The following is a 9635-nucleotide window of genomic DNA, read 5'->3' as shown; positions in this document are numbered from 1 at the left end:
TTTCCCTTCAGCCACCAGACCTGAATAAAGATAGAAGAGATGGTCATGGAGCAACTAAACCTCCTCAGAAGATAGACATCTCCTGGACCTGGCACCAGCTGTCAGGATGCCCAAACAACAATATCTGTTCTTTCATTTTCTTGCAACCTGTATCTTAAAGAAAACCTCGTTCAGAGAAGGAAGCCTTTCCACATTGCTCCTTACGAGCAACCAAGAAGATGGCTCAAAAGAGACCTGAGGCAAATTAAAGCCCAATTTAACTTTTGCTCGATAACTTCACTTTATTTGGATGAATCATTTATGAGGTGAAAAACTTCAGCTTACTACACTAGAAAACTCAATTAATAGCCAAAGTGCTTAGAGAATAGGGAAAGGGAAGCATGGAGGTGAAACTCCAGTTACCGAGTTAAGAAGCAGAAGTAAAAGCCTTTTGACTCAGGGCAGTAGAAGTATCGAAGAGGTCCCCCCCTAGTCCACAGCAGGAAGAATGCTTGCACAGGGGGCTTCCTGAACAATAAGGGATAATAAATCCAGGTGCAGGACTTGGATATGACTTGTACCACACTGTGCCACTGCAGGTGAGCCCCAACCAACCAGCCAAAGGCCACATGGGAAGCCTGTAGTGGAGCAGGGACAAGACTGTCAGGGCCCCATCTGCCCCACTGGCACAGCCATCACCCTTGCTGCCTCTCTAGATAGGGCAAAAAGAGGGTTTGCCTGCCTGCTGCTTGGATCATGGAAAGGATGTTTTATCTTGGCTTGCAGACCACCTTCTTGATTGGCCCTTAGCACAGAACTCTTCATGACCAGGCATGCTGCTTAAGGGATGCTCTGTCTCCGTTCTCTAGGTAGAAGGTACCAACAGTATTCAGAACAGCAGTGTAAAAGGGGAATCTCAGACTTGCCTTTGCAAACAAGAGATGAGAGGACAAAAAAAAAATCTTTGCTTTGCTTTCGTATCTTTGTGTAACTAAAACACCTCTTCAATACACTGGAAAGTCACGTTTACCACAGTATCAGACATCCCTTTTCCTCAGTCTTGAATCCAATCCATCAAAGTGTGAGAAGCAAGTTGTGGGCAGGAGCAGTTTGTGAATTACAGCTATTTCAAAGGGAATGCAGTGAGCACTTTTGTTCTCCAGCAAACCCAAACAGCAGCAGCAGAAACCAAGTCTGTAACTAAAATTTTTCTGCTGGCTCCCTTGTTTGCTTCCTAAATGCACAGGAAGGAATATTAGGTTCAAGTAGTAGCCACAGGAAAGGGGAAAGTGAGTAGCTGAGACTGAATGATAGCTTGATTGCTGTGGTCTCTCAGGTTTTGTCACATTAGAATAGGTTTAACCCTTCAAAACCTGGTCACTTCTCATCTGTGTAGGAAAACTGCTTTGTAGAGAGGAAAAAAAATGCATTGGTACATATGGTATATCATTAATAAGTCTCACACCCCATAATAGGAACATTTGTACACAAATGTGGGGTTTGGGATGTAGCCAAGAGCAGAGCACCCTAGTGAATCATAATGCACAGCTAATGAGTTATTTTTGGTAAATTTGGCACTTGGAGTTAATAGAACCAATTTGTCCCCAAAAAGCTAAATCACTTATCGCTTCTTTGGAGGTGCTAAGTGGATCTAGAACTTCGGGATGCTGTCAATAAAAATGAGAGAAACTCATCAAAGCTTCCTGTTAATTTGTGCTCCTCTCTACTTCTGTTCAGAACAAAGGCAAGATGTACGAGATGCTATGACAGACAGACAGAGTTTGTTACAGGAAGCAAAGGTACAATTTAACTGTGCTCCAGGGCTGAGGGTTGTTGTCTGAGGTGGGTGACCACAAAGAAAATAAACTGCTATTTTGGGGAAACATCCAATTTAGATGGTTAGACCCGAAGTGCAAAGCTCAGGGAAGATGTTGAATTGCCCACGTCCTCAGCATTCGGAAATGTGGAGTTTTGGTTCAGCCTCCTCCAGACTGCTTAGAAATTCAGATTTGGAATGATATTTCACATCTTCCTGAAACAGAAAGGTATTCAATTCAAATTGAAATTGAAGGGGAGGCTGGGAGGTTAATATGAGGGTTTGGTTTGGGAATGTCTCTGGTGGCAGTAAAAAAAAAGTCTAATTATTTCCCATTTAGAGAGTATTTCTCCAACTCAGAAAGTCATTGCCACAGACACAAGCTGTATTTCCTATGGGAAACTCCCCTTAACTCCTCCCTTTCAGGTGTAAGTTGCTATTAATGCCCTTCCTATGTTGAGCAAAGGAGCTGCATATGGATGTGCAAAAGATACCCACTGAAGTTTCCACTTCAATATCCAATGAAAAATGTATTTGGGTAGGGAACTCTAGTTTTGAGTGTATAGCAATTGTCTGCATTAACCAACCAGTCTAAGTGGAGTGCACTGAATAGGAAATGAGAGTAAAGGAAAAGTTAGAGCTATGCCAAACTACCTGAGTGTAATGTGGATAGCAGTGAACTGTGACTCATGTCATGTTGTGTTATGTAGCATCAAATCACTGTACAGAGTGACACAACGTAAGCAACATGAGTGGCGTGAATGTGACACAGCACAGCCTTTTTTCCTCTCTCCATCTCTTTCCCTTTTTCTTTTTAAAGCATTTTACTTTTAATCAGATAGCTGCTGTCAATTCACATAACAGCTGCCTGACCCAAATTTTCAGCTGACTGAAGTGGACGAATAGTGAAGTGTGGATTTGCTATTAGGAAAAGTTAGCATTCCAGACTAGCACCCCTGTGCTAAAAATACTCCTATCATCTCATTCTCTTCCCCCCCATCCACTTCTTCCTCCCCTAACACTAGTTATGTTTTTCTTACTGATACTGAATCAATAATTTCATTTCTATATTACAAATCTTAAAACAATACTGGTAAAAAAAAAAGTATACTGGAATTTTACTTACTGATGTTTAATTATTGATGCAGGCTTCTTTAAACATATTTGGCTCTCTGAAACAGCTCTTTAGAACTGTGTTCCATTTCTTATTGCTTACCTATTCTGTTTGTTCTCTGCCTCCCTGATCCTTTTCGATTTTCTGCAGGTTAGCAAGTGCTGCATTGTCTGCTTTTGAAATGTGTCTTTAGGCATGCTTTTGTTTGACAAGGAATGCCAAGGCTGAGCTGACAAAGTCTGTTTGAAAATCTTTTTCCAGGTATACAAGATCAGTAAGTCTGTTCAATGTATTCTGTGATTAGTATTTTTCTTCAGATATTTATATCAACATTTCAGGTTTAGTGAAAGATGTTTTCTGAGCATACCTGTCAGTGGGAAACCTACTAAAGGTAAGTAACAGTATCATTTATATATTCAAATGTATAAATATATTTATGGTAAATAGTTGACATCTCTCTCCATATAACTTAAAAGAAAAATATACCTTTAACAAGCACTCAGCCACTGTTCTTTTCACAGGTTGAAACAAATATCAACTTAGGAAAGCTGTCTTTTAGGTATTTGGGCTCTAGCTCTTTACAACCAGGATCATTTTAAACATAATATTTAGATTTCTGCACCCTTTCCCCTGCAGGGGCAGGGGCACTGAGGGTAATGTTTATCCTATAAGGCAAACTCTCAGGTGAAGAAAGCCTTTATATATTCACACACTGCACACTCATGAATTCCAAATAGGATTTTTCCTTTCTTTTTAAAACATTGAAGACACATCTTTAGCCTTTTACCTCCCCAGCTGCAACACAGATATCATGTCCTTGACAAAACAACATGGTGAAAGCTGTAGCCAAAGCCTGCCTAAAAGAAGCAAACTGAACAAAGGTGGCACAATTAAAGCACGTAGACCCCTCTCCTACCAATGCATCTCCTATTTGCATGGGACACAATGGCCTCAAGAGGCAGTGTTGCACGCTAGTGACCAGGGAAAATTGTCTGAATCCTTGGAAAATAGGTACAACAGCCCCAGATCCTTCACCTTTTCTTCCTACCTTCCACAGAGCTGCCATTAGATAATTCTATCATCATCACTGTCTCCCAATAAGGGCTGGAGCCTGGTACACTCTTTGTCTTCATGTGGGGACACGTGAGCAAATGACTCCCATATAGCAGGTGGTGCCAGGATCCCAGGCAGTTGCCTCTGATGTGGAAATGAAAGCCTGTATAGAAGATGTGACACTAAATGTCGATGAGTTAGCAGGGGTAGGAACTGAAAGCAGAACATGGACCTAGCTGAGGGACAGAAATTTTAGTGTAGAACACAATTTCCCTCCTGACAACCACAACAAATGCTTGTTGGAAAGCAGAAGGCAAATAAAGGATTTGGGAATCTCTCCTATGGTGAGATTAAACCTGCTCTCCTATGGTGAGATTAGGTCTGCTCTCATCTGAAAGGCTGAAGAAATTCCTCAACAGGAAAGAATGCTCATTTTCTTGTGATCAAAACTCTGGGTAATAGAAGTGTCAAACTCTTAATTCTAAAACAGGATACACATTATTTTTTATGGTGTTTTGGTTGGTTTGTATCTTTGTTTTTCATAGAGGACTAAACCAAACACCTACATCTGAACATGACAGAATCAAAATCCAGACAGCAATTTTGTCATCTTAGTCTAAAACTGCTTTACTGAAATTACATTAGAAGATTGTCTTCTCCATTACTAAAGTTACACTTAAATGTCCTGTATCTCCATTGGGCATTCTCCTTTATTAAGCAACACGGAGCCACAACATAAGTGAAGAGATTCCTACATCTATTGAGTGCATTAAAATTTCACTGTCCCCTTTGTTTTCTTCCATATATCAAATATATACATATATTAAAGCAACATCAAGATAATAATAGGCAGCCCCAACCCTACCAAGGCATGACCTTGTCAAATCGTGATCAGAAGAGATGAGAATGCACACTCCATGGTTTTTTCCCCAAAAGGCAAGGTATGGAGCTGAGAAGGACCATTGGAGCCAAGATTGGAAACTTTAAACATGTGTCACTTTAAAACTGTATTTTACTTTCACTTAATTTCAATTACATTAATGCTAATAGCAAAAACATATCCATAGATGTAAGAACGCATTGCACATTCCTTGCCCAAAGAAAGAAATAATAGGAAATGTCTGGTTTTATGTAAAAATAAAAACCATAAATATTCTAACAGTTTTCTGCTACAGCAAAAGTACTAATCTAGTGCATTTGAAACTGGAGAAGGATAACAATTGATCTTAACTTTGAAACATGCAAAAGTATTTTCCTTGTGATCTTTTGCCATAGAAAACGAAACCAGTCAATTCAAACGTACAGAAGTTGATCTTGTTTAAAAGGTGCTTGGCTCTCTAATTACATGAGAAGTACCTTTCTTTAATAATTTATTAGAAATATGGGGCAAGATAAAGACAAAGTCTAAAAATACCCACCATGTAAACTAGTGTTGAACTGCTCTCTTAAAATTAAAAGCTGAAATTCTTTGACTGTCTCATTTTCTAGCAGAACACAAGAAAGGAATATTTTAGTTGGTTCTCACCCTGCAGGCAAAGTAGTATAAAACCTCTGGCCTGATTCCAACCCCATTATCAAAGGACCACTCACCTAATCTAAAAAAGCAGCTCTTCATCAATTTATCATTAACAAGAGCATTACAATATAATGTAGGGAAACGGCTTTTCACCAGGGATTCAGTTAATGGGAGTCTAGAGCCACATAACAAGCATGGCAGAAGATATGCCACAGTAGGTGAAGATAATATACATATATTCTATGCAAAGAATACTGCAAATAACCTCTCTGCTGTTGATGAGCTCTCTGCAATAGTTATTTTTTTAATATTTAATTTAAAAAGTTGAGGGCTCATTGAATTCTACAGCAACATACATGACTGCAAAATAATGAGTTGCTGACTCCCTATGAAAATGTTTTATACCATTGATTTGGCATCGGTGAAAGCGTGACTCTGGGAGGGTTTTGTGGGATTTCACAAGTTGGTGTTGATTCCTGTTCACTGTCTATCCCATTCCCTCTAACCTCAGGAGTTCAAAAATCACAAGTCAAGCATCCAAAATTCAGGAGGTGGTTAGTTAAGATATCACAAAATACTATGTGAGCAATCTTGTCTTTTTACCCTCCTATTTCTCCTCAATAAGCCCATAGCTCCATGGGGTGTAAACACGATGATTTTTAAGCACAAGCTGAATTTGGACACACTCCTATGAATGCTGCAGCTGAAGCTTTGAGGAAAACACTGATATTGTAAGGCCAGCCACAAAATCACAACTGGTGAGCCTCTTACACATACCTAGGTGGTGGTTCCATCGTTGGTCCTTAATGGCACATCACTGCTCTACTGCACCCCCCAGCAGGATAAATTCGAGCCAGACTAAGTCAGGTAAGTAATTTCTTTGTGCAGGTCACCAAAGCCTGCAATACAGAGTTAGTGACACATTTCTGAGCTGACATCAGCTGGGAGAGAAAAGACAGTATCTGTTTTAGCCTAAAACTTGCCAGTATCAGGTTAAACCACCAATGATGCTTGAAGAAAGTGGAACCAGCAGAATACAGATTGTATCAGATCAACACTTCGCTCCACGAGGCTGCAGGTTCTTGGGGACCTTTGGCAGGAGGCACAAAACTAACTATATCACTGAAGCATGGCCCCACCTGAACTCAAAACAAGAAAAGAATACTTGATGGACAGAGAGAATTGGAGCTTCACAAGAAAAACAGAAGAAAAATCTCACACCATTCATATCTCTATAAAAAATTCATTTTAAGAGAGACAATGATTGGTATACTCCTAACATTAAGTTTCCCCAATAGATAGGTAAACCTAACAGATAGGTTTACTGGACTCTATTACTCTAAGACACGTAGAAAGGATATTGTGGACCTACACGGTATAAATGAACTACTTTCCACCAGCTCTAAGAAATTCATGCATTACAGGCCAAACAAAAATGTCTTGTACTTAAGTGAAGGTAAAAGAAATGAGAGGGGAAAAAAGAGCCACAAAATACCTTCAGTAAATGAGTAAGTCTGATGAAATAGCAAACTGCGTGACGTTTACATCATGTCAGCTCTGATCTAGGAGTGAAGTTCTATATCCCCCAAAACCCACCAAGTATTGCTATAGATAACAGTTCATCTGATCAGCAATGCAGGTCACAGCAAACACTTCACCCCGGCGCTCTGGCTCACCGTGCAGGCTTCCCTGCAGGGAGGAGACGAGTTCAAGGTCGCTACCCTGAAATTTGAAGTGTGCTGCAGGACTGGCCCTACCTACCTGCAAGACCTCCTTCCTCTTCTCTGATCACCACCTCCCGTGCCAGCCGTGTTCCTCCAGACAGTGAATCCAACAGCAAACAGGCAAGGCACTCCTGAGAGAAGGAGACAGCTTTTGGAGGAGCAGGATACGGGCTATGGACCTTCTTCCCTGAGGAGAGAAAAATAAACTCACTCGTGAACTTGAGTGCAAACCTCATCTTTCCAGCTGAACATCCCTCAATAATTTCTTCAAACAAAGCACAATCCTATAAAATAATCAAACTCTTTTCCCGACAGGCTGAGAAGAGACAGAGGGGAGTGCTTCAGACACAAAGATACACTCACACACAAACACACACTGCTCTTAGTAACAGAAAGTGTTTTGATATTACACTGCATGAGAGTACACAAGAGCATACTGAGACCAAACAACACAGTTACAATGATATTTCAGGAACAGGATTAGGAGATGTACTACACTGAATCAAATATGTAATGAAGTACTCACACAGATATTTGATGTTATTGCCGTTGGCCTCTATGCATTGCCAAAAGGAACTGCTATCCTGATACACAGCTTAAACACAAAAGCAACTGTCTGTCTTAAAATACTTTAAAGCATGATTGGACTGGGGATACTCCCTTCCTTCCAAAGCTGCTGGTGGTCTTTGCTAACAGGTTTTGCTTGACAATAGCTTCATATAACATGGCAAATCCTTTGCTTTCCACTATTAACCTTCAAAAGAGGAAGGAAGAACAAGACCAGAGTGGGGGTGGTTACCCAAAGCCATGTCCTGTCAGTATTGTCAAGGTTTTCTGCCCCTGACCTGAGACAAAGAGGTAAAATGGAGTGCTGCCCTCCACAACAAATGAGGTCAGTAGAAACTCCCCGTTTTGATAATTCCAAAATATTTCATCTTTATTTCAGTTTTGGAAAGACATGTTTTGCAATTCTATTCATATTTCAAACTACGAGTGATTTCTGTCTCGCTTCAGACCTGTCAAATCTGAATGCTTAAACCCCAGAAAGCATCTTCCAAGAAGTTATTGGCATTTATTCCTTCCTATTAACTGCTTTAATTTCAAGGTACTGACACCTTCCAGGGAAAAACCCATTTTGCCAGAAAATTCCCAGCCAAACCCAAAGTTGACCTGGAAGGTCTCGAGAAGCAGTTTTCCCTGAGGGATCGTTCTGTTAATGTAAGACATTCATTTCCATGTGTGACCATGTCAGGTCAAACCTGTCAAGAAGATACACAGAGGACTTCCCTCTGCACACCACCACAGAGCCTCCGGGCTGCATTCCACTCCAGGAAGGTGTGGGGGAACACACAGATTGTGGCAGAATCACAGGAAGAGCCCCATTTCAGTAAACACAGCATCTGTACCAGTTAGATAAGGTATGTGACCAGGGAAACTGCAAAAGCAGCAGCAAAGGAGGAAGAACCAGGCTGAGAAGCTGTAGGAGCAGCAGTAGGAGACAGGCATAAAGGTTACTGAAGGTCAAGTACAGCCAGCACATCGCTGCTGGCACGAAATTGCTGCTGCATTCCAGGAAATCATTCCCTCTCATCTTCCTGAGCCTGTCACATCCTATTTCACTTACTGGTTCCTTTTCAAGGTGTTCGTCTTATTTATCTCCTTGGGTTCGCTGTTTATCTCCATTTATTCTCAGCATAATTTGAGGCTCGTTGTTTGAATCCTGCGACTGGTGGGCAGGCGGGGGAGAGCTAACCTGTGTAATGATCTGGCGAATCTACATGGGAAGGAGGGAGAGCAAGATTAGTAGAAGTGATTACAGCAGGAGTTGTGATGGGAATATCATTCCTCCAGAGCGAGCAGTGGGGGACCAGCAGGCCTGCCTCTCGTCGTCTTTGCAGAGAAAACTGAAGGAGCCACGTTACTCTGTGTGAGCTGTGTCCAGGAGCTATAAAATTACCTACTGATGAATAAGCTCCAAAGTTGTCTGAAATAAAGTTTAGGAAGCACTAACGTACCTCATGCAATTCCAGCTTTATGGTAATGCATGGTAGATCATTAGCACCAATGGGTAAGAGGCATGAATGCTCATACATGGAAAGCCAAGCATTAGCATATATTTAGCAGATTACAGTTAAATTTATCATGAGCTACCTGTCTCTGCTGAAACAGTTCTTACAGCAGGAAACTCGGTCCTCCTTTGGAAAAGAAAAAGGACTTTACATTTGGCTTGCTGGGGGCTCTTTTGGAGAAACCAAAGCTTGCTATTCACAAATGAACTGTGAAACACCCCCCATCACCAGCTCGGCCCTACAGCCAGGGCTGCCCTGTGCCAGACACAGCCACTTCCAACTGACCCATCCCAGCCACAGCTCAGCCCCACAGCCACACGTGGGGCACCTCTGGGAAACACACTGATAGCAAGAAAGGGCAAAA

The 9635-nt window shown here is 41.3% G+C and overlaps 1 long non-coding RNA gene across 1 annotated transcript; it reads right to left on the bottom strand.

Moving 5' to 3' along the window:
* Nucleotides 1-7239: 7239 nt before the first annotated feature.
* LOC115611990 lies at nt 7240-9101 on the bottom strand. The gene is made up of 2 exons (XR_003992830.1): nt 8827-9101; nt 7240-7389 (listed from the first exon to the last, which is right to left on the bottom strand). It is a non-coding gene; the product is annotated as an uncharacterized LOC115611990 (long non-coding RNA).
* Nucleotides 9102-9635: the final 534 nt, after the last annotated feature.

This window comes from Strigops habroptila, chromosome 8, assembly GCF_004027225.2.
Source record: "Strigops habroptila isolate Jane chromosome 8, bStrHab1.2.pri, whole genome shotgun sequence".
NCBI lineage: Eukaryota > Metazoa > Chordata > Aves > Psittaciformes > Psittacidae > Strigops > Strigops habroptila.
The sequence above is the reverse complement of the archived record's forward strand: the minus strand, read 5'-3'. Positions and strand labels throughout refer to the sequence as shown.